We start from the raw sequence: 26,020 nt of genomic DNA, 5'->3' as shown, positions 1-26,020 counted from the left end.
TTCCACAGGGGGGTGTGGTGCTTCTGGCACCCACGCAGCTCACCTTCTCTGCCCTAGGAGCTTGGGATGGCAGCAGGGGAGCTTCCTCCCTGGTGCTGGGACTGGCTGAGGTTCACTGCCCGTTTCTCCCTGTTTCTTAAACTGGAGGTTTAAAGAATTGACATGGGGGCCGGCGATTTAGCTCAGTGGTTTCACTGCCTGCTGGGGAAGCACAAGGACCTGAATTCGATCCCCGGTAATGAAAAAAAAAAGAATTGATATACGACCATTTCTTTTTCTTAAAATAGACACTGAAAGCTGTGCATGTCCCTCCAAGCATGGCTTTGGCTGCATTTTGCAAATATTGATATGCTGGCTTTTCATTATTACTCAGTTCAAAATTCTTTCTACTTTACCTGTGATTTTTTCATTTTCCTTTTGAATTTTTTATTGCTATTGCTTTTAATTTAATTTATTTGATATGTAATAGATAATTTATAGTCTAACAATTAATTATTAATTATTAAATCAATTTTAAACTAATTTCTTTGAATCAATTATAATTTAAATTATGTTGTTATTGTCAAAATATTTCAGAGATTGTGGATTATTTTAATTTTTAAAAAATTTTTAATCCAAATTTGTCATGGTAAAAGAATATGCTTATATATTTTTTCTTTTCAAAAAATATTTTTTAAACAGAGTCTTATTGGGTTGGGGATTTAGCTCAGTGGTTCCGCTGTGTGCCTCAAAAGCTCAAGGACCTGAGTTCGATCCCTGGCACCAAATAAATAAATAAATAAATAAATAAAACAGAAAAACAGGGTCTTACTATTCAGTCCAAGTTGACCTTGAATTCACTATGTACCCCAAGCTGGTCTCAAATTCATGATGATTCTCCTGCCTCAGTCTCCCAAGTACTGGATTACAAATGTACATGCCTAGCTAGTATATTTTCAAGTGATTTAAATTTATGAGATTTGTATCATAATCTAGAATGTTTTCTGTCCTGTTAAGCATTCCTCTGTCCTTGGAAAGAACATATTATCTTTTTCTGAAGTGTAGTATATATCAAGTCAAAGTGTTTGAGTGAGTCATGTGTATCTTTCTCATATTTGCTTCTATGATTTTTCTCAGTTATGTAACATGTGGAGACAGAGTTACTAACATCTATAACTATTTTGTGGAAATTGCCCTTTGCCCATTTTAATTCTGTCAACTTTTGTTTCATATTTTCTGAAGCTCTATTACTGGACACTCACACATTGCTGCCTGTTATGCCTTGTGATGAGTTGATCATTTTATCATTGTGAAGTGATTTTCTTTATCTGTGATAATTTGTTTTGAAATCATTATATTCTGGACATTATAAATGTTAAATTGTTGAGATACTGTATTTTCTCATTGTTCTCCAATGAGTGATATATCTTTGGTTTGACCAGTTGATTTTTGCTGTTGTTGGATTTGCCTTGAGAATCATTCCCAGTGTGGCAGCTTCAGACAGTATTTGATGAGCTGCTCTTGGGCTGTCAGCTGGTGTGTGCTTCCAGGCCAGTGAGGCAGGGGTGGCTTTCTGCTCTGGCTCACCCCTTCCCATACCCCCATTGTTCTCAGTGTTCATAGATCCTTAGCTTCACTTATTTGGTTCTCCACCCAGAAAACAAAGGGATTTTTCATCCGGCCACTGGAGCCACTTTTTTTCAGAACAAATGTCACTTAGTACCAGGATAAAAGCTGAAAAAGATGGGGAATTGCTTGAGGTGTGCACCCTCCTTTCCTGCCTCTGCTATCAATTACTCTCCAGTATCTTTAGGCAGTGCTTTGGTTCATGGTACTATTATCAGTTTTATGAAAGAATTGGGAAACATTCTGGAGTTCTTAGTCCATCATACCTGGCTGTAGAATACCTATGATGACTTAGTACTTTGTACTTCGCTTCAGAGGAGCAATCATTTGGAATAGACTGTCTCTGTCTTTAGTCATTTTACCAGCATATTCCCCCAAAATTGAAAGAAGCTTATAAATAGTCAAATATTCAAATTCTGGAAAAAAGATTTATATATATATATATATATATATATATATATATATATATAATGTATGTATCTAATAAAATAATGTATTAAATATTACAGCTACTAAGAACTGATGACTATTATTTGTAAATTGTTCACTTAATAGTCATTATTACCCCCCCCCAAAAATAGTCATTAGTCCCTAGTCAATACCAGTTCATCCTTTTGGCATCTTCAAATAGAGTATATCATGGTACAGTACTGACCAATGATTAGGAGTTCAAGCTCTAGAGATAAACTATCTGGATTTGGAAATTAGTTCTGTACTTAGCTAACCTTTGAAATTTTACTGAATATCTCTGTACATATTTGACTGAATGCTTGTTAGAATCTCTGTACTTGTCTGATAGGGTGCATGTTAGTTTGAATGAAAGGAATTTTAATTACATCTGACACATAGTATATGCTCAATAATTAGAGACATTATGATTATTTCCTCAAGAGCAAATTAAAAGAAGATACAAAGAAAATAATGAAAAGCAAATGAATCTCATGGCAACCTAATCCAGCTGACAAATTTTGGAAAAATTGTAGAGAAAAAAAAATTAATATTAAAATCCTACTAGCAACGTTTAGCAGTATATTAATTATACTAACAGTACATTAATTGTTTTCAAGTGGCTTTTCTTTCTCAGTTCTGGCTGTGGGCGGTGGTAGGAAAGGGGACAAGCAGTATTTCATTCCCAACAAAAGCCTGTGAATGTTATAAGTGTTAATAGCTATTGCATCCATTGGCTTAGGTTAGCTTAATAAGGACTAAACTAACAAATACAGCAAATATTTATTTTCCAGTCTTGCTGTTTTCGTGGGTTGACTAGGGCTCCACTGCACATCATTATGATCCTGACTCTATGACTCAAGCTGATGAAGGAAGCCCCAACTAGAACATTGTCTTGGGCACTTTCTCCTGGCTAGGGCACAACACTGACACCCACAACATAAAGGAGGAGAGGTTTATTTTGACTTATGTTTTCAGTTCATAGCTTGCTGGCTCTAAGGCAAGACTGCATGGCAGAGGGATGTGATTCCTGCAAAGCTGTTCACATCATGGAGGTCTGCAAGCAGAAAGTGAAGGGGGAACCAGGGAGGAAGATATGCTCTTCTTACTCAACCTCGCAGTGACATGCCTCTTCTGACCAGCCTCCACCTCCCAGCACCACACCAGCTATGGTGTCCACATAATTTTGTCACCTTTCAGAAACCCCCCCTCTAAGTGCATGAGGCTTTGGAGGAAGATAGCCAGGTAAAAACCTTATCAAATTATGTGTCCTAGGGAAAGAGAAAAGATTTCACAGTTGGCAATTGGATGCTCATACATGAAGTGATGCTCATCAGTTTGGAAAACACCATTGGCCTTGACTTCTTATAAGACGCCATTTAACCACAGGACTCCCAATGGCACAAGTTTATCATAAACTTAGATAGAAGAGGGCAAGAAATATTATTGAGAGCTATCAGCCAATATCACAATTACCAAAACAATATTAACAGATGACTTATTCTTGTATTTCATTTTAGAACACAAAATATTCTTGTTACAAAATATTTAATGAATCTTTTTTTTGGGGGGGTGGTTACTGGGGATTGAATTCAGGACCTTGTGCCTGTGAGGCAAGCATTGTGCCACTGAGTTAAATCCCCAGCCCTATTTAATGAATCTTATAATGGAACTTTAAAAAATATACTTTTTAGCAGAGCCTAACACTAATTTTGTTATAAAGGGACATAAGTATGAGTGTATCACACCCACCTTTATTCTTTAGAATATTTTATTGATGGATTATCAATTTTAAATTTGAGTTTTATTATATTAAACAATGAGTACTTAAGAAAAAAAATCACAAAAATAAAGTATTGAATTTTTAATGTTTATTGAGTGTTTATAAAAATCAAAATTTTCAACATGGACAGTTTTTTGGTGTACAAAGTCTAATAAAAAATAACAGAAAAAATAACAAAAATAAATTTCCATAAGACATAATAAAAATGCCAATAGCATTCTACAAAAAAAATGTTTACTCCAATTATCACACCTAAGGCTGTCTTCACAATGTTCCATGCACACATATCAGTTACATTAACAGCACATGTGTTTTGCTTCCCTGGCCTTTTTGTAGAACATACTTGACATCTCACTGGTCTTGCTCTTCTGTCAGGGGGTTCTTATTATATTATACAATGTGTAGTTAATAGGAACATAAAATATCAATTAAAAATTAAATTATTAATATATAGCGTGGATTTAGAATAAGGATCAAGATTTTCATGTCAGCTGTATACTTGCTTAAAAATCTTAAAAAATAGCATCAGAAACAAAAACCTATGTGAACCACAATGAAAATACTAGTAGAACTCTACAACAAAAATAATCAAAATAATCAATAAAGATACAAATAAAATTCTACCACCGAAATAATCTTTGCTTCAAGTGTAACACCCAAGGCAGTCTTCACACCTGAAAACTACATGATCAATATGCAAGTATCACTTACACTGATAGCACTTATGTTTTGTATTCCTGTCCTTTCTGGTTGGACACAGTTGACAGACATCCTTTTGGTTTTCCTGTTGTTGTAGTAGGTCTTTGAGAGGCTGTGCCTGCCTGTTCACCTTTCAGCTCACCAGTGTGCTCCACAATTTTTTGTATACTTCCCTGCGCAGAAACATTTTGTTTCTCCTCTGTTGTAAATGATCTCTTATGAGGGCCAGGGATTTAGCTCAGTGGTTCTGCCACCTGCCTCAAAAAGGACCTGAGTTCGATCCCCAGTACCAAAAACAAAAAAAAAGTACAAAAATGATCTCTTATGAGTTCCATCCCAATCCTCTAAGAAAATTTCTCTGTGGTATTTTTTAATTGTTAATTAATTTGTAAAGTATAAAACTATTTATGCTGCACATATTTAGGATCAAGTAAAACATAACCATTGGCTAAGGCTTTCTATTTGAAGTGACATCATACATGCTACATAACTCATCAGCAATATCTACTCCACCTTTGGCTTTGTTGTAGAAAGTTTCCATTTCAGGCTTCTGTTTTATCGAGGTTTCCCTATCAATATTTCCATTATGGTGCAATGTTGACATCACCAGTAACAGCTTGTTTTTATTTGGTATATATGAGGCCAATGTAAATCTTTCTGAAATCCAAAGATTTTAATATACAATTCTCTGTTTTGAAATTGCAACATTTCATTTGGAATTTCCACTTTGTTTATGCATACAGTTCCTGCAGTGGTCAACTTGTGCTCTATTAGCAAATGTAACATTGATTGGAAACTGGTAAACCAACTGTTGAATGTCACATTCTGATTAATTTGGTAGATAGAAGCAACAAGTTTATTCACAACATCATTTGGTTTATTACTATACAAATAAGGACCTGATGGCTAAGTTCCAGAATAAATGTCTAAATTGAAAGGATAACAAGTCTTCACATCTAAAAGGGCATAAATTTTTAGGCATATTTTGACCCATTGCTTTCCCACAAGATTTTACATTCCTGCAATTACCATGAGAAATCCATGTTAAGTACATCAGACTTATAAATGCTTTCAGTTCAGGTAGTAAAATGTCATAATAAATACATTTTTGAATATGACTATTGGTGCATACAGAACATTTTACTTGTATTTCAGCCTTTGTGTATTTCACAGCATCTTGTAGCATCTCATCTGTTACAATTTCCAATGCTGAACGGCAGTGCTGGCATTCTGTCCAATACATTTCAGTCTGCCAAGACCCATATTCTATTTTCAGACCTAGTTCTAATGCTGGATTGTTCCATTTGGTTGTGTAACCATTTTGCAACATTTCAACTAATCAAATATGTACTCAGGTTACTGTTTGCTTTGTCATCTGAATCAAGGAGGCCTCCATTTCCTGTGTCTGTATCAGTCAATTCTTGCTCTATTTCACAATCACAGAAACTTTGGCTCACATGGCTATTCTCAAAGTTGTCATCGTTGTTATCATCATCATCATCATTCCACCCTCACCACTCTTCTGTTATGAAAATGTGTATTTTACCATAATGGATCATCATCTTCATCATCCATGCATAAGTAATCTGATGATTCACTTTTGACTTCCTCTAAAATTTGCAAATCTGGCTTTCCATGTACCATTGTACTAAATTGGGCTACTTTTACCAGAACAATCAAAAGAAAACTTTTTAGAAAACAAATCCTAGAGTGGTATGGGTGTACTATACCCTCTGTGATGCTCAGGTAAATTTTTACAAAATATGTTAGACAGAACATAATGTGAGTGTAAACTCCAATTTGATACTTTTCCACAGGTGTGTACACTTTGCCTTTAATCATATCAAGTGGTTAAATACAAAGATGGCTTCCTATATCCCTCAGGCAAAGGTACTGAGATGCACAGCCAGCTACTATTACACTAAAGTAAAAAAACTTCAGTAGAAAAGTAAAGGATGGGTATGTTTTGCTCATTAATTGTTATCAGAAAAATATAAATGTTTATTTAAATGTATGGCTGCAAATTATTAAAATAGACATGAAATTATTCTAAATATCTTTACTTATTATATTATTTTTCAAATACAGTGGTACCTTGCTTTCTGAACTTAGTTTATTCTATAATTTTAGAAAAGATGGCTACATTTATATTTGTGTGAGAATGATGGCCATGGCCATGGTCAGGTTTGTCATCTGATGGAGAGTTTGCAAACAAAAACAAAATTTTGCCAAGTGCTTCTGTTTGTGAGCCAAATTGTTTGCAAACAAAAGTGTTAGTAATTCAAGTACCACTGTATTAGGTATCTGCCAACTCTTTCACCTCTTTTATTAAGCAATTAGAAATGCTATGCTAAAGAAAAGGTAATATTATTTGAAATATCAATGTATTAACAATTAAAAATTTCAAGTCCTTTGTGCATTCATTTGGATTTATCTGACATTTGAATTTTTAAATTCCGTGTAAAATTAATATGCAGATTTTTTTCCATGGCGAATGGAAGTATGATGTTTATTTGCAGATTTGATGTTTTATTGCAGATATGATGTTTATTTGAAAATCATCCCAATTGAATTGTAAGTAATAATAATGCACTTTGTGCTCAAATCAACATTACCAATATTGTCTGAAAGATCTCTTGGAATAATAATTGAGAAATCCAGTTAGACATTCCAGAAATATAAAAGGAGATGTTGAACAATTTGAGTAAAATGAAAGGGTCTCTATGTGGGATATATAAAATAAAAAGAAAGATTAAAACAGAGAACTCATGGGAAACATGTATTTGGATACCTCCCTATTACACAGGAAGAAATAGATGTTTCTGACTTATCTAAGGAACAATAACTAGTTACACAGCTAAGGTTGTACAGGAATTGAATAAGCACTGAGTGAGTACCACTCTCATTGTTTGCACCTGTAAGTCAGGAGTATTTTATAGAAATGAGGTAATTTTTCAGCATTTTTTTTCTGAAATGAAAAATCTACTAAATTTTCATCATGCTGCTTGGTCTCTGTCACACCTCCAAAAGCACATTTTCTCATGGAAATTAACACTAAATGTTGAGAGCTGGTACTTGTCACACAGAGTGATTCCTGCCCTTGAAGGAACCTCCTTAGAAAACATGGTTTATTATTGTTTCTTTTAATATGTTTTATATGAGTTATGAGAGCAGTACTATGTTTAAGATTTTGGGTGCTCCTGGATTATCAACCTATGGTGATATGGGACAGGTATTGTATACAGTGTGGATACGTTGGACAAAGGGATGATACATGCCCCAAGTGGGATGGCATTGGCTGGGGTAAGATTGCATTGGTACTCAGAATAATAGACAATTTAAAGCCTATGAATTATTTATGTTTTGAGTACTCCACTTAGTATTTCCATGCTTGACCACAAGTAACTAAAACAGAAAAGTTGAATTTATGGAAAAGAGGAAACTATTATATTTGTGATCCCACGTTTCCTAAGTTCCTTATAGGATCTTCCATTCTTGCACCAATAAGACACATGTTCCTTTTACAGTTCTGCCTTTTAATTTAGCTTACACCATTATTTTAGAATTTTACCTTTATTATGTTTTTTTGTCATAGCCTGAGATATCATTTGTTTTTACAAATAGGAACATGGTGACTCATTGCAGTGTTGGCTGAAATATGAACTCTGCTTGGTCCCAAACTCACTATGTATTTTTCATACTTCAATTTGAAGCCACAAGGATATAGATACTCTAGTGTTCTGCTGTTTATATGTTTGTATATGTGGTTTTATTTTTTTTATTTTTTATTATTTTTAGTTTTAGCTGACCATATAATTTCTCTTGAAGCTTTTAAAGCAATTTTATGTATTTCTACTAACTATAAGTTATGTTTTTAATTCTCAAAATAACAGATTCTCCTTTTAAAAGATTCTCTGGATTCTCCTTGGATAAATGTTCAACAGTTTCAAATTTTCCAAAATTTTATGTCTTCATAATATGGTGCTTATCAATGGTATTTTCCTCACCTGATTCCTTTGTTTCACTTTCTCTCATCTTATACGTCCATTCTAGTATTATTAAAATTAAACTACCTATTGGAATTATCATAATTCCACACTCTAAATAAAAAAATTAGTATGTGCTCCATCCTGTGTTCCAGAGGTTGACATTCTCTCATCTAAGCCCACCTGCTCCATTCAAAGGCAGTATATTTTTGTCTTGAAAACTAACTCTAACTTTACTCTTGTTCAATTATTCAAGGTAGTGCCAATTTGTATTGAGCTCCCAATTGTGATGTTTTTGCTTACTCAAGCAATAAATCTTTCAACATCTCCACTATATAATCTTTTCTCTACTAATTAACTTGATCTCTGGGAGAAGCTTGGATATGAAGCATCCCCATTTGAAGTGAATCCACTCTATTTTTTAAGTCTTTTTTTTTTTGAGACAGGGTCTAGCTATGTAGTTCAGGTCAGCTTGAACTCACTATGTAGCGCAGACTGGTCTTGAACTCATGGTGATCCTTTTGCCATTGTAACCTTTCACCAGGGGATCACATGTTGCAGTCTCACTTATCTGTGCTGTGCCTCTCCATTCTGTTTTCAGGCTCACCACTATAGACCCACAGGCGTATTGCAAGAGATTTTTTTCCTCCCAGTGGATCCGTCTCACATCTTTGATCATCATATTCAAAAATGGCACTACATTTTATTCAAACACCATTTTAAACCCCAATATAGAAGAACTTTATGTCCCACACATGTGGTTTCCTAGTATTGTCAACATTTGCAGAAATGGGTCCCCATTATAGTTAATCATGAAAAACTACCCATAGCACCATATTTTATGACCCATGGTTAAAGCTAAAAATTAAACAAAATCTGCCTTGAGTTTAAAAGCTTCTATGACATGTTAAAGTAAATCAAACTTCAGAGTTAGGTATAATTTAGTGTTAAAAATATAATTAAGCTCAAACTATGTAATTTCTGTGCTATATCCAATTGAGAGCCAGTTAGACAACATGTTTGGATGAATAGGTGATAATTAGAAAAAAATTTACATGAAAAAGTGTAACATACTTAGCTATTGTTTAGGAGAATAATAATTCTATTCTTTTAGCAGAACACTATAATGAAAGGACAATGTTATTAGATGTAAATTTTGGTGAATTTGGAGTCACAATACCTCAGTTCTTGTTCTGGCTCTTCTACTCGTGGGTTCTGGCTTAAAATATACCAACTACTCTGAGTCTATCTGCCTCATTTATAAAATTTGAGGTCTAATCAGTTCATCCCTGGAGTTCCTTTTAGCTCTTCAGTGAATGACATTATTACAACTTAAGCACCAGGCCAATAGAATAAATATTCTCAAGAATAACTCAGTGACGTGTATTAGCCAATGCCTTGAATCATCGGTTCAGTTAATTTTATTAGCTTCAGTGAATAAAAATCTCTATTTCCAGGAAATATATTTATATTATAGGTCTTCCAAAGAAAAACTCCCTCCCATTTCAGTGACAAAGTTGGGAAACTGACATAGGATCATGGTATTAGGGCACTGGCCACATAGGTTTTTAAACATTTTATGAGACCAGTTGAAACTTTATCTTTTTTGAATAAATTGATTGCTTCCAAATGTTTTAGAAATGTTAAATATACTTTACCACAAGTCTTTCTTATTGCAAGACTTTCTTCTAAATCACAATAGGTAATCCCTTACATAGAACATGAATGTTGTCATTACAGCCATTATGGATGGTTATTACTTTTGATTAAAATTAAATTAAATAGCACTTGAGAAATAAGGAGAGATTTAATTATATCACAAAAACTGTCAGTCTTTCATTTTTTAACATCTGTTAGACTTACATGCCAGCAGCAATGGCCTGGAGTGTTTGCCAGATACCTAGTCAACAAACCCCAATGAATCATCTGAGAGCTGTGGCAATATGATTTCAGACACAGTGCTTTCCAAATCTGGTGAATGAGTCCAAGTTAAATACATTTAAGGACTTGCTGATTCTAATTTTTCTTCATTTTGTGCAGAAAAAAAAATGTTTCCAGATTTTTTTCACTATTCATTATGATGATGATGGATTTGATCTGCCACATTACCTCTGTGCTGTGTAAAAGATCTGGAATTCCTCAAAGAGTAGAAGCCTGATTCTCTGAAAGGTGCCAAATGTGAAGGTGGTTTTCTGGTACTTTTTTGAGGGGGTGGGGGTGATCCATGTAATGTTTCTATAAAGATTATATTTAACTCTGATACTTAAAAGGCAAAATCATTGGAACTCTCAGCTCTGCAACATGCATTTGGCCTAAACAGGTTTGGATCGATGCTAACCAATTACCAGACAGGAAGCAGGGACACGGGCAGAAGCTGGTGGTACATTTCTGATAGGTGGAGTGAGTTCTGCTTTCAATCATCAATAAAGAGAAGAGTGACTAGGAATGTGGCTTTGTGACATAGACAGCCTCCCTGAGCCTCTATTTCTTCATCTCTAAAAGGAGGATTTAGCATAGAGGAACATCCCTGGTTGTAAAATTCTAGTCTTCATTAGTCATTATATTGGAGTTTGATTCTTATTTCCTTATTTTTTCCTTAATTGATGTCCTTGATGCATTCTTACAAGTAAGAACATATAAAATGACAAAAGTGTTATTTCTTTCCCACTGGTAAGTTAGAATTCACCAGTTATTGTCTGTACTAGAGGTATCCCTTTGAGGAACCTGAGATCCACCTGCTCTGTTGTCTCCCTCAAACCCCCAAATGAGTAACACAGCCATTGGCCAATTGTGATTTATACAAACATTGCCTTTATATCTTTGCTACCACATTACCTATTACAGCCCAATCTGTTTCATTTCCCTGTAGATACTTAAGCCTTATAGGTAATTCAGAGTTTTCTTATGCTCTAAGACATCCCTGATCTATCACAGCAAATGAAAGTGACACATAGTAACATCCATCATAGGTCTATTTGAATACTGCCTCCTTTGTGTGCTCATGGAACTCCTAGATTCAATCTCAGAGGTCTAACAACACATTCACCCATTAATTTTTGTAGCACATATTTACAGGGCATCTTGTGAGTACTAACCATTTTTTTAAGTCTGGCATAGAGCAGTGACAGTTTCAACATCAATTTCCTCAGAGAGCTCATGTTTTGATCATGAAGTCATTTGTGACTCCTCAGTCATGTTGGCCTGTGAGGCCCTCTTTAAACTAGAAGAAATAGAAGAGAAGATGTGGGCTTTTCCAAATTTATAGGAAAAAATGCAGTGTTAACCATTCATAATAATATATTCATAATAATAACCATTCATAATAATAATGATGAAGGCTATCAGTTATTGAGTGACTTGAATGTGTATGTATAAAAGATCAGTTTTTGTAATCCTCAAAATAAAGTAGCTCAATTGCTGTTACTACATTTAAACAATTCCACATCACTTTATAGACAGGGAAAATCTAACAACAAAACTATATCACTTGCCCAAAATTGTACAACTTAGGAGCTGTATAATCATGACTGGTTCCACTTGTCTCCACCTGCAAAGTCTTGTTCTCATCACCGCGCTGTATTGCAGCTGGAATAAGCAGCAGCTCAGTTGTACACGTTGGTGAAAGTCAGAAATTCCTTTTCATTCAAGTGAGTGATCCTACAGTTAGCCACTGTTTATCATTTGAATTAAGGCCTGTTTCCCTCATGAAAGAAATAATGAATACAACTATTAGCATTTACCATCCCTTTGTAGAGAATTTATCTATACATATAATAAGAGAGTGTATTAATGTTGGAGTCAAATATCTGATTTCTTTTTCCATTTTCTCTTAATAATTGATGATAAATATATACCTTTTCTTTGATAAACAACTTTCCTTTGGTGTTTTGTTTTAGATGTATTGTGGAAGACCAAGTTGATAAAACTAAAGGATTTGAGAGGTTTTTTTTTATTCTTGCAAACTAAGACATTAGCCTGGCAAGTTTCATAGATACTGGCAAATGAGCAGAGTCTCCTGGGTTAGAGACAAATGGTTTCATGACTCACAGCCTTCCGAGCAGCATGGATATCAGCATGATTGGCTATGGCTTCCCTCTGGCTCTGTTTCTTCTGGACCCTGCAACAAAGAGTAGATGCCTCCTGTACTCTCAGGGAATTGTGCTGCAAGAGAGGAACCTTTATTGAGGAAACCTACATGTTTTACCTTGAGTAAGCAAGCCTGCTTTTGCTCCCAAAAGGATACTCTATTTTCCAATGTTCTTCACTGTAGAATCACCCTAAAAACATTCCCCAAAAAAGGTAGACACTGTCTTTTTGTGAAACGTGTGAAAATTTGTACAACAGATTCCAATACTCAGAGTATGACAGTGCCCCTTCTTCGTGGAATGACACATTCATGTATAGCTAGCTAATTTTGGACACTGTTAACCATATGCCAAGATGTGACTGTGTTTCTTTCTCTGATGATACCCATCTTATTTGCAGTACTTTCCCTTGTCCTTTCATCACGATATACTATTTTATCTAATTTTTAAAACAGGTATATATTCTTTTATGGTATCTAAAATGCCTTTTAAGGAAATTCAATTGCCTGCAGCATGACACATAATATACCAATCCAATGCCTAGTCACTTAAAATAGCAGTCATTTATTGAGGCTCACAATTCTGTGCACTAATTGGATGGTGTCCTCGCTTCTATCCCTTGGTTTATTTTATGCCACTTCATTTAGCAAAAGGGTTCCTGGTCTGGAAGGTCCCAGCCATGTGATGAATAATGGGTGATGGTCTTCCTTCTGTCTCATATGAGTTCTCACCTTCAAATAGGCTAGGCTGACTTCCTTATGTGATACATCTCTGCAACTTATGCAACATGATTTCTCACATACTCTTCTGGTCAAATTAAGTCCCACAGTCAGGCCAGATCCAAAATGCTGCAGAAAGAGTGGTAATCTTTTGGTAGAGGGAGCTACAAGTAAATCAAAGTTATAAATATTCCACCCCAAGTAAATTTCTAATGAAAAAATTTCTTTCCTATGACTCTCAGTAAATCACGTCACCTTTGTGGAATTCAGTTTCTGTGTCAATAAAAATCAATATAAATTTATTTATAAAGGTCTCAAGGTTTCTTTCCAATTTCACTATCTATGCTTCTAATAGGTCTACTAAAGTCTTTATCTAAGACTGGTTAGGATGGGGCAAAAATAAAGTCTATGGGGATCCAGCTACTGAAGAGTATATATAGGCTTACATGTTGCAGAGGGTGTACCTTGCCATTGCTTGGGATGTGCTAAGAAAAGCTCCAGATAATCACTGAAAGAGGAGTTGGGGAATGAGATGGAATGAAGATAACTGAGTAGTAATTTTTGTTCAAAATAAGTTATATAAGTTAAATCCTACATTAGCCTATATGTCTATATGTCAAACTCTTGTCTTAGATTCTGTACTTTTTTTTTACCTTTCCTATATTTAATATGGAGTTACATTATAAAATGACTAGACACCAATATGATTTGACAATAGGCATCTAAATATACCTGGAGTTTAAAAAATTACTAGATTGACTGTTCAATCATCTCTCTATTTTAGGCTCTTCAGGTACAAAGCACATAATGATAGTAAGAAGAAACTCAAGTAAAGCCAATGTGCTAAAAATTAACGTGTTAGTTAAAGTAGCAAATGAAAATTCTGCAAAATAAATGGTTTTTTTTCAAAATTTATTATTACCTCAGCTTTTTTTTGGCTTAAATTCTTTTCTTGGTACATTTTAGGTATACAATATGTTTACATTTATCATTGGGTGTTTGTACCTGTACATGATGTATCTTGGTTCTTATTTTGTTTCCCATTACCTGTGCGCCCTTCACCCCCTCCACCCTTCTCTATTTACATAGACTTTGTTTCCATTTTTTTCTTATAATTTTCCCTTTCCCCTTCCCCTCCCACTTCCCCTACCCCTTTTGACCTGTTCTTCCTATTTCAAATTATCAATTATTTATTTCAATTGTTTTAATCCTTATTTACATTTCCAGTTTCTCACACTAGAGAAACTATTACACCTCAAAGAACTAGGACTAGAGGTCCCATTTGATCCAGCTCTTCCCCTGCTGGGTATCTTCCTAAAAGAATTAAAAGAATCATACCACAGCAATATATGTGCACCCATGTTTATAGCGGCACAGTTCATAATAGCTAAAGCTTGGAAACAGCCCAAGTGCCCATCAACTGGAAACTGGATAAAGAAAATGTGGGTTGTTTTTTTTTTTTTTAATAAAATGGAGTAATACTCAGCCATAAAGGATGAGAAACTAGAGACATTTATAGCAAAACGGATGCATATTGCCTTAGCTTTTTAACTCCAGTGTTCTTAGCACAGTCTAGCTAATATTGAGATCATGTATGTTATATATTTTATTCAGCACATTTTATATTCAAATGGGTTTTCCCATATGCAGAATTACCTATCTTACTTATATTTTTAAACTCTTTTGCCCTGTTTTTGCCTGCCTCAGGAGGCTCCATGTCAGAAGAAATTGTCCTATTTCCTGTTTAAGGTATTTGACGTATTTTACTAAGTTAGTTTCCTTGGGGCATGGAAAGTTAGCTTTTGAAAAATCAACTTTTGAAAAATTTGATTTTGTAAATTGGTTATGTGACACATTTGTCACTTGATGGGTTGGTCACTTGCTGAGTTTTGTCATTTATTGAATTCATCATTCCAATAATTGGATATCATTGAATTGACCTGCAGCAGGGATGTGCTGGAGCCAGTTTGCACCCATGCATGAGAGCCTATTGGGTACATGTTTTCCCAGTTTTGGACTCAGTGACATGAAACTGTTAGCTTGAAATTGACCATCATAGGAGGATTTAGATCACATAATTTTGAAAATGCTATTAATAACGAGTCTTTTCTTTTTGAAAAATCAGTTTAACAGCATATCATTGCTTAAAACGCATCACCTTTAAATAGTACCAATTAAAACTTTAATTTCGTGTGAGAAACTTTTAAAATTACTCAAAATATTCATGACATTCAGATAATTATTCAATACCAGTAAGTAAAAATGATTATAATTTATTAATAAAATTCCAGCTACTAATTGAAGCTTCATCTATGTATCAAACACCAGAGAGGTCATCTTACATGTTTTCTTCCATTCAGTATTAGACTGAGAGTAAGAGATGATATTACTCCCATCTTATAGATGAAAAAGTAGCAGCTTAGTAGGAACCAAACTCTAATTTCAAAATTTCTTTGCATTTTAATTCATATCCACCTAGGACTAAAATTTAGTGGATCTACCTCTAAAAGAAAGTATCTCATTTTTAGAACAAAGAGATCAAGGAGGTGAGAAATCATTTAATGTCATTATGATGGCCATTATGACTGTCAAAATTTAAATACTTTATGATCTATAGTCTGGAATCGCACTCTCTCAAAAAACATACAGACTATTTCTTTTTTATCTTTGCTGGAGTCTAATAAGGTATATCTTAATTTGGGCCATTAGTTACAATTTTCTAAACATGTCACCTCCAAATGACATCTGTGGACTAGAATGAGAAAAGTCACTTAAAGTTAACTCTGTCTCAGGAAAAAAAAATCAAAAAAACTTAAAAGATAGCATGGTGGTGCATGCCTAGGATCCCAGCATTCTGGGAGGCAGAGGTAGGAGGATCTCAGTTCAAACTCAGCCTGAGCAACTGGGCTACTTTGTAATACTCCATCTCAAAATTAAAAATAGTAAAAAAGGGCCAGGGATTTAGCTCACGGCACCACATCTGCCTGGAAAGCATAAGGCCCTGAGTTTGATTCCTGGTACCCACTACCCCCAAAACAAAAAGAAGGACTGGGGATGTAGCTCAGCGTGAAGGCCCTGTGCTCAATACTCAGTACAAAACAATGTAGTAAACTCTAGAATAAGATTACCAATTGCTGAGTAATTGCATAGGAAGCCTGAGAGTAAGAGGGTCTTAGAACCACATCACCATATATGGTAATAATACAGGTTTATGTGAGGTCACCTGCTAGTAGCCCACGTACGTAAAATTAACTTCTAATGGAAAGGGTTGGGAGCTGGGCATAATGTATTAAGCTAGCTGGAGTAATTGAAATTCTAAAAGGTGGGGCTGGGGATTTAGCTCAGTGGTTCCAGCACCTGCCTCACAAGCCCAAGGTCCTGAGTTTGATCCCTGGTACCAAAAAAAAAAAAAATTTAAAGGCAAATTGCTGGTATTTTCCTAATCCTTAATATCTATGATAAAAATCTTTTTCAATTTCTGTGTTTTAAAGTTGGTTTTGTCTTTTCTACATATTTAAATATTCAAAGAAGAAAGCCTTAGTCCTTTCAGAATAAAAATTAGGCACCACCCACTCAGGACCCCTCCTGGAAACCCAGGAGCTATTCTTCTTATTTCAATAAAATTCTCCTAACCTCCTTTGGTTAGTGACTTCATTCAGCATTGTGAGACCACAAACTCAGCACATCTGGCACCTAACACTTCCACATTTCTACCACTATGTCTGGTAGAATTTTGATTCCACATGAATAACCTGACACTTGAAGATATTCAGCTGAGGTTTTTCCAGCTTGCTGAGGTTTTTCCAGCTTACTGATGAATCTCTGGAGAGTACAAGGAAAATTTGGGGTTTAGCCATTGAGTCTCAGAATGCAGGAATGAAGACCGGCTGGATGAACAAGGGAAACAACTAAACCTCATAGAAGAAGGCATGGACCAAATTAATAAAGACATAAAGAGAGACAGAGGAGACGTTAACAGAACTCAGCAAGTTCTGCAGCCTTTGTGACTGTCCACGTAACAGGACAAAGAACTTTGAGTCTGGCAAGGCCTATAAAGCAACCTGGGGAGATGATGGAAGCAACTCATCTAGCAACACAGTATCAAAGCAAACAGCCAGCCACAGGAGCAGCCTGCAGCAAATACATTAAATACACAACTAATGACACCAGAGAAGATGAGATGGAAGAGAAACTGACTCAAGTGAGTCATAACCTCAAAAATCTAAAGAACATGGTCTTTGACATGGCAATGAAATTGAAGCTCAAAATTAACAAATAGACTGGATCACAGAAAAGGCTGGTACCAACAAAGATCGTATTGACATTGCCAATGCCAGAGCGAAGAAACTCATTGACAGCTGAACTTCTTTACCACTTATTCACTTCTCTAGCTGTCCTTCCTATGACATTGCCTTTCCAGAGTTAGAAATTTTTATCTCACACTGTGTTAATCAGGAGATAACACAGAAGGGCCAGTGGAGGAACACCCTCCCTTCTTTATTGTCTGTATCCTTTGAGACTAGACTACCACTCAGCCTTCATTATTTTCTTTTTCTATTCTATTCATAATTAGATTGTTTTTCATACATCACATCAGCAGCTCTTTTGCTTTCAAGATTTGGAAGCATGGCCAAAGGCAGCCATGAAGAAGGCAGGTGTGGAGGTGTTTTTGCCTTTGTTGTCTGGTTTGTAGTAAGTGAAGGACAAAAGAGAAGAGGCTGTTACCTCAGTAAAATTCAGCAGGCCATAAAACAAAAAGTTGCATAGCCACAGTAAAGATCTATTCATATTTAGTTTTTTTATTTAAGTTGCAGTTTTTGCCAGTTAAAGATGATGCTTGGTTTTGGAATTTTATACATAATATCTGGCCTATGTCACTATTTTCTAACTCCTGCCTCTAAGAAAAGAATAGAATAAGTTTTTTTTTTTAAGTTAGTTTAATTTTTAACTGTAGTAATTCATATATGAACACCGATTCTGTGATTCCAGTTCACATTGCACATTCAGGAGCACTTTGTTCAGATAAGTGGCTTTTTCTTTTCTTATTACTATCATGGTCCCATTACAGACCTATTAACCACTTAAGACTGTCATTAGTCTTTCCAAAAAAATGTATATATATATATATATATATATATATATATATATATATGTATATCATGTGAGCCTCCAAAGCAGGACTTAATTTTTTTGAAAAAGTTTGACAAAATGTACCATGTGAATTCATATTTACCTCAATGCTAAGAATTATGTTTAGACAGGAAAAAGAAAACATTTTTTTGATCTCAGGTAGAAAAATAGACTTCTTTGAGTTTTATCTAGCTTTATGTGTTTAAAAAGTTAGAATGGATTTATTCTGTCTCACTTAAAATGTTTTGGAAATTATACCTTTGGTTAATTATTGGTGATTTCACTTTCATTCTCTTAACCTTGTATAATGAACTGCATCCAGAATCGAGTTTTACATAGATCCCAAACAGAGTTATGGGAATATAATCAATATTTGGGAAAAAACTAGGTTCTGTACCCTTCAGACCTATCAATGTGGATTGGTTTCACCAATAATCACTGTTTGATTTTTGTTTGTTTGTTTTGGTACGGGTATTGAACTCAGGTCCTTGTGCTTTCGAGGCAGGCAGTGGAACCACTGAGCTAAGTCCCTGACCCAACTATTTGATTCTTATAATTAAATTTTGCAACTAACTCATGGTATTGTTCTTTTAAACAGGTAACTTGTTTCTGTGCCTATTATTTTGGGGCCAAAAATTTCATTAGCTTTTGTTTAACAAACTGAATAGAGTTCCATAAATTAAAAAAAGAATAAAAATCAAAATTTTAAACCTGAGATAGTTCTACAACTGCTGATAGATAAACTTAAGTAATTGATAATAAATGATGCAAATTTTTAAATCCATACATCAAACTAACAATGACTCAATACAGTGGCAACAATGGCTTTGGGTATAATAAAAGGCAATTATGGAAAGTGTGGCCTCATGCTCCCTAGATCTTTTCTTCAAAGTCAAGGAAAAAAATCAGGAGTTACCTTTCCTAGACAAATGAGCAAGTTATTATAAATAAACATTAATTGTCAATTTTAGGAAATATTAAATAATAACAATTAGGAAACTATGTGTGCTATTTTAATAAGGACAGATTTTGATAAAACAATCCCTTTTGTTTCTAAATAGGTAGTGTCATATCAGTTGCCTTATTGATAAAGCATAGCCTAATATTCAAACTCAGGAGGGCCCGGGATTTAGCTCAGTGGTTACACCGCCTGTCTCAAAAGCACAAGGACCTGAGTTCCATCCCCAGTACCCCCCCCAAAAGAAACCACAACCACAGGAGACATTTAAGAACATCTTATTGCACTGCCAGTGTGAAACATAGGAAAAAATGATACATTACACCTGTGATGATTCTAACCATGGCCACCACAACCTTAAAGCATTGACTTAGATGGGATTTTTCTTTTACCAAAATTCATCATGTGTAGTCACTGGATTAAACCCAAAAGAGACCATATTAAAGAAAAGTAGAAAATGTTTCTTAATTATTTTATAAATTTTATGAGATGAGAAAGAATGTTTTAGACTAGGGATGTAGCTCAGTGGAGCTGGCACCTGTCTGGCAAGAATGTTTTTAATTTATATTTATAATGCATTTGATGATAGTGTGTTGAAGTTATTAGGAGATGAATATATCTTTACTGTTTGATTTACTTAATTCTTTATCAAAAATTTTTTTTGGTACTAGGGATCAACATCAAATTTTTATATTTTACTTGATTGTTTTAACGTTGAAAATCAATTTCTAGAATTCTCCGTGTGATTTCAGTGAGTTGCATTACTTCAGAAATGAGATGTGTCTTCAAGCATAAAAATAATTGGAAATTTTTTTAATGATTAAAATAAAGATTTTTCGGACAGTGCTCTGCAAAGGCCAAGGGAGAGACTCTTTGGGAGGAGTGGGGGTAGTAAGGGAGAGAGCACTGGTGTGCCTTATTCGGTAGATTAGTAGGGGTTCCTTATGCTTTTCTGAATAAACTGGTCTTTCAAAAAAAAAATAAAGATTTTTCTGAACACAGAAATAAAACCTGAAGCAAATGAACATTTATCTCCTTGTAATGCACATATATAGACAAATTGAACTAAGAATAACCAATGTGAACCAAAACCCAAGGAAATTGTTGTTAATTTCTTATTTATAGAAGAAATGCACTTGTATAGGATGAGAAGAAAAATAAATGAGAGAAAGCCAGGGAAAAAAGGAATTAAAAGGTACTTTTTCTGACAATTTCCACACAGGCATTACTTTTCTCATAGTGCCAATCTTAGAAAAGAAGAAGAGCACTTAGAATTTAATCAAGTTCTATGACAAAAGTATAAGAGTTAAGCATTCACTAGTTTTATCATAGTAAGGGGTCAGTAGACAGAGGATGATGAATAATGTTATGAAGGGAGTGAAATTTTATCCTGTTATCTTGTGGTATTTCTTCTCTTTTTACTCCTACTAGTTCCCACTTTTTCATTTCTCAGAAGTGCAGTGCCTGCCTGCTCTCTCTCTCTCTCCTCTCTCTTTCTTTTAAGGATCTCTTGTAACCTTCATTTTCACTTACTGATGAGCAACATCAGTAATAAGTTAAAATTTGTATAGATACCCCTTCCCCCATTTGCCAGTTCCCCAAATAAGTAAATTTGCCTTATATAGACTTGTATCTTGCCACCTGTTCTGCTTCACAGATGAGCACATAAAGGAGTTGATTAGTGGATGAGTGGATTAAAATGTCTACAGAAGTGTGTACAAAATGGAATACTATTCAACCACATAAACAATGTAATTTTACCATTTGCAACACCATGGAGAAATCTGGAAGAAATCATATTAAGTGAGGTAAACCAGGCATAGAAAAAAAGATACTCCAAGAACTTACTCATTTTTGGAATCTAAAAAAGCTGATTATTCAGAAAAGAGAGTAGAGTAGCAGTTACCAGAAGCTAGGAAGGGTATGAGTGAGGTGGTAAGTTCGGATAGAATGGTCAAAAAATGGAAAATTATAATTAGACAGGAAGAATAAGTCCTGGTGTTCTATTGTACTGTAGGGTAACTACAGTTAACAATATACTGTACACTGCAAAATAACTGAAAGATGGGATTGTGAATGTTCTCACCACACAGAAATGATAAGAGTTTGAGGTGATGGATATGCTAAATTCCTTGATTTTATTATTACATGATATATACATATGTTGAAACATCACACTCTGTCCCAAAATATGTGTTAGTTTAAAAATAAAACTAAAGGCCTGGGATTTAGCTCAGTGGTTTTGGTGCCTGCTGCTCAAGCACCAGGACCTGAGTTTGATCCCTGGTACCAAACAACAACAACAACAACAAAAAAAACCAATAACTAAAAATAGCTGAGAAACCAAAAGTGTAAATAATGATTAAAATGAATAATTGATCATGTGAAATAGGAAAGAAAGGTCCAAAGGGGTAGGGGAAGTTGGAGGGGAAGGGGAAAGGAAGGAAGGGAAAGGAAACATTATGAGAAAAGGAAAAAAAAGGAAACAAAAAGTCTTTGTAAATAGAGAAGGGTGGAGGGGGTGAAGGGAGCACAGGAAATGGGGAAAAAAATAAGAACCAAGATACATCATGCACAGGTACAAGCACCCAATGATAAATGTAAATGTATTGTATACCTAAAATGTACCAATAAAATAATTTAAGGAAAAAAAAGTAATATAATAAATTTTATTGTTAGAAAAAAGTAAATAAAAGTAAAAATAGCTACTATCTCTATTATCACTGGGAAACCCCTTTTTGTTTTTGCGGTTGCTATTTCTAATTCAGATAATTATGTTTATATATATCCCAATATATTGTACATGTAAATTATATACACATAAATTTTAGATATACATAGATGCATGTAAAAATTGTGTGTGTGTGTGTGTGTGTGTGTGTTTTCCAAATGGGAAGTAAAAGATTTGAATGACTTAGTCAGATTTACCTTGGGGACAAGAAAGTTCTATGTAGCAAGCCTGTTCCATGTGCAGCCTGTCACATTCTTTTCTTTTTTTGAAAATACAATCACAGTAATGAAATGTGATTTTCATTTGAGTGTCCTGAGGCAAATCTGTAATAACTTTCTCCTTCTGTTCACTCACAGAAGCCTTAATGGAATAGATGCCACATCTTAGGGAAATCCAAGATCCCTTTGTATTTGTGCTGATCAGCTCTAGAATGTTAAATAGCATCAGATGTAGTGATAACTGAAACAACAACAAAACACACATATAACTTTTTTTGCTTTCAAATTCAGCTTCTTGGTAGTTAGAAAAGTACAGATTTTCCCCTTGCCCAAATATTACTGTGCGAGAGGGGAGCAATGTGCTTTTCAGTCAGTCTCTTTGCCAGTCTCACATGAAGGCTTGGAGTTGCACTTCATGTTCTTAGGTCACTAATGATAGTTTTATTTATATCTCTCCTTTGACTTGGACTTTTCAAGCTCTCAGTGGCTTCCTTTTTTCTCTCTGTAAAGTCTGCTGGCTCAGGCTGGATCATTTTCATGTTCTTTCAAAACTAACAAATGTTTCTCTCCAAGTTCAGAGTCCGAGCATGAAAATCGTCTCTCACAGATGGTTGTTTCAGTTTGCTTCTGATAAACTGCCCCTAAAAATGAGAAACAACAAAGCATAAGCTGTCTGGTATTTCAGTGAAAAGGTTTTCCTCCTGTTTTCTGGACTTGCTGGTGTGCTTCTTTGATGGCTCTTTTGGCATCAACTATAGTCTGACCTGGCTGGGATCTTTTCCTTCATTTATACCTAGATCCTTCAAATTATTTTCAAAACATACATATCCATATCACTAGAATAGATGGAGAAGTTGGTTTCATTGTGGATGTTTGCTTGGATCAATTGATGATGACTGTTCATTGTATTAGGAAAACTTTGAGAAGACTGTTGGGCTTGATAGAATGTTCCATGATTGATTTTGTATCTGCCCCCAGCAAAACAGCAGAACTATGTCCTGGTGTATTTTGGTAATCTTCAACAGGATATTTTGAATTTGTAAATCTTAGTTATGTTTATTCTTTCATTTTCCAAAAAGAGGAAAGAAAAAATACTCATATCTAGTAAATTTATATCTCCTCAAACATAGGAGCTTTTCTTGTTTTCTATTTCTTTGATATCCTCTTCTTCCCAACTCTAGTTCTTATCACCTTTTTCATATATGGCTTTGCAAGGAGCACAAAGAATTAATGAACACTGAACAAACAGGGACAGTCTTTTCTATAGTAGTAAGTGTACAGCTCAAAATAAATTAATGGTTTTCATATTCATAATTGAAATAAGGATTATTTGGGGCATCTTCATCAATTTTTTATGCTTTAATATGGACTGGATTGGTTGCAGTACCATCAGAAACAGCATAATCTAAAGTAGTATTTAGGACAGGACAACTAAATCCAATGCATGATTCTGGACCAAAGCTTAAAATAGAGTAAAATGAGTATTATTAAAGATGTTAACTGAGCATTTGAAAATAAAATTTTCCATATATACTATGGATCATTGTATCAACACCAAATTTATCAATGCAGAATTTAATAAGAAATAGTTATACTGCAATTATGTAAAAGATTCTACTTGTTACAATGAAGACATTGAAGGATTAAAGGGAATGGTTTGTTAAACTTACTTTCATAATTAATTATTCACATAATTATGAAGGGAGAAAATGATAAATATCACATGTTAAAATTGGTTAACAAATACAGAAATATACATTTTTTGTTAAATTTTTAAATTTTGCTATCATTTTGCAATTCTTTCTGAATACAAATAAATAGTTTTAAAGAAGAATTGGCATGTTTCAGTGAAACCAACAGAGGATATTGAGGAGTAAGAAACCTATGTATCCTCCAGGTTTCAAGGTGCAGTTGGAAGGAGCTTTTCCAGAACTCCCAGCGAACTGTCACTGTGGCATATACGGAGATTGCCAACAGGAGCCGTAGCCCTATGCTGAGGATGGAAGCCAGCTGAGATGCAGCTGAAGGAATAAATGCCCTCATCTTTTTTTTCTTCTCCCCCCACCTCTTGAAAGTGCCCCCTCTGGATAAACTCTTCTGAAATCCAGAGCACATAGGAGCTCAGTAGATGCATTCCATAGAGGTCCAGTGCTGGGACAAAGGACAGGTTGAGAAGGGTGGAGAGTGGGACTACGTAGCAGAAAGAGACTGTCTATCACCCAGAGTGGACCTTGGCCTCTTCTGCTTCTGCTTTCTTCCTGAGGCCAAAGCAAATGGGCCTGGGTGAATCTACCTTTCTGAACTGCCAGCTTTCTTGAGAATGTGGTTACCATTTTACTCTTGATCATGTAGTAGTCCATGTGGTGATCAGAGCAGGGCAACCTGGCTCCTGAGGACAGAGGCTCATTCCTGCCAAGACTGCTTATATCAGAGTGAATAAATCTGTGTTATCTTGCAGTCAAGAATTAGCAAGCCCACTTTTTCTGCTGATCCAGGCCACGTGTCTAAATTTGATCTCTACCTGTCTGATTTCTGTCATCTGATCCATTTTTTCTTTTTTAACTACTTCAGAATTCAAGTGTATAGAACTTTCTTAATTATCATCAACTACCTGTTCTCACTAAATTCCCTATAAAAATGTCTGTCAACTGGAGGGATTTTGGTCCCAGAGGAGACTGGTTATGACTGCAACACTTGGTTGGTTTTCAGTATTTAAGTGAAGGTGCAAATGGCACCTGGCAAGTACAAGCTATAGTTGAGTCTCAACATCCTGCTACAGGGTACAGAACAGCTCCTCAGAAAAAATGAATCACCCAACTTCAAACACTGACAGTGCTGATGTTGACAAACTCAGCCATGTAATATTGAAAGGGAAAAAATAGTTATGGTTATGGGCATTCTCAGATCACAGTATGTTATACACTTGGAGTTTGAAAAGTAAACATGGAAATAAACAAAATCTAAGTCTAATAAAAATCCCAGCCCATGGAGCTTACATTCTAATAGGAGGAGATATAAAATTTAAAATAAATTTATGTATGGTAAAATTAACAAATGATGTAGATAAAACAATAATATAAAATGGTAAGACATGCCAGCTAAAATATGATGTCATGGGAAGAGGGAGTGTAAGATTTATATGGCATAGTAAGGGAAAAAAACTTACTCCAAAGGTGACATGTTATTTTTCTAATTGATTTAGATTTGATTCTTTTTGAGTTAGAAACTTCACATTCAAAACTTTCTGGCTTTCTCTTGAGAAAAATGAGGGCATCATAGGCATTGGTAAAAGAGAGTAAAGGACCATGGACCATCCTCCTTTTCAGTTTTCCAATTGTTTGGTCTTTTTTCATTGATCTCCAGTTTGCATGATTTTTATTTGTTCATTTATTTTAGAGTTCATAGGATATTATGGTCTTAAATCTTAGAACCACAAAAGTATTCCTGTCTCTTTTGAAGTTCTTCTCTTTAAATTTCTAGAGATTATTTTGATCTTCAGTATCAAAGTAATTTAATACCTACATGGTGTTTTTGTAACTATCATTGCAAATGTCAAGTTTTCTTAAGGTAGGATTGAGTATAAGGGCTAGATGTTTAAATAGAATGGTATACTCATTGCTTTGGAATGCTTGTGTTAAAAGTCACTATATCAGAAATCT

At 34.8% G+C, this 26,020-nt stretch overlaps 1 pseudogene; it reads left to right on the top strand.

Annotated features, from left to right (window-relative positions):
- Positions 1-17,067: 17,067 nt before the first annotated feature.
- On the top strand, positions 17,068-17,686 carry LOC101714911 (synaptosomal-associated protein 23 pseudogene; annotated as a pseudogene).
- The last annotated feature ends 8,334 nt before the right edge of the window (positions 17,687-26,020 follow it).

The sequence above is a fragment of the Heterocephalus glaber genome, unplaced genomic scaffold (genome assembly GCF_053883595.1).
Source record: "Heterocephalus glaber isolate CG9 unplaced genomic scaffold, H.glaber_assembly_v1.0 deba00000347, whole genome shotgun sequence".
NCBI lineage: Eukaryota > Metazoa > Chordata > Mammalia > Rodentia > Bathyergidae > Heterocephalus > Heterocephalus glaber.
This window is presented reverse-complemented; position numbering and strand designations above follow the sequence as displayed.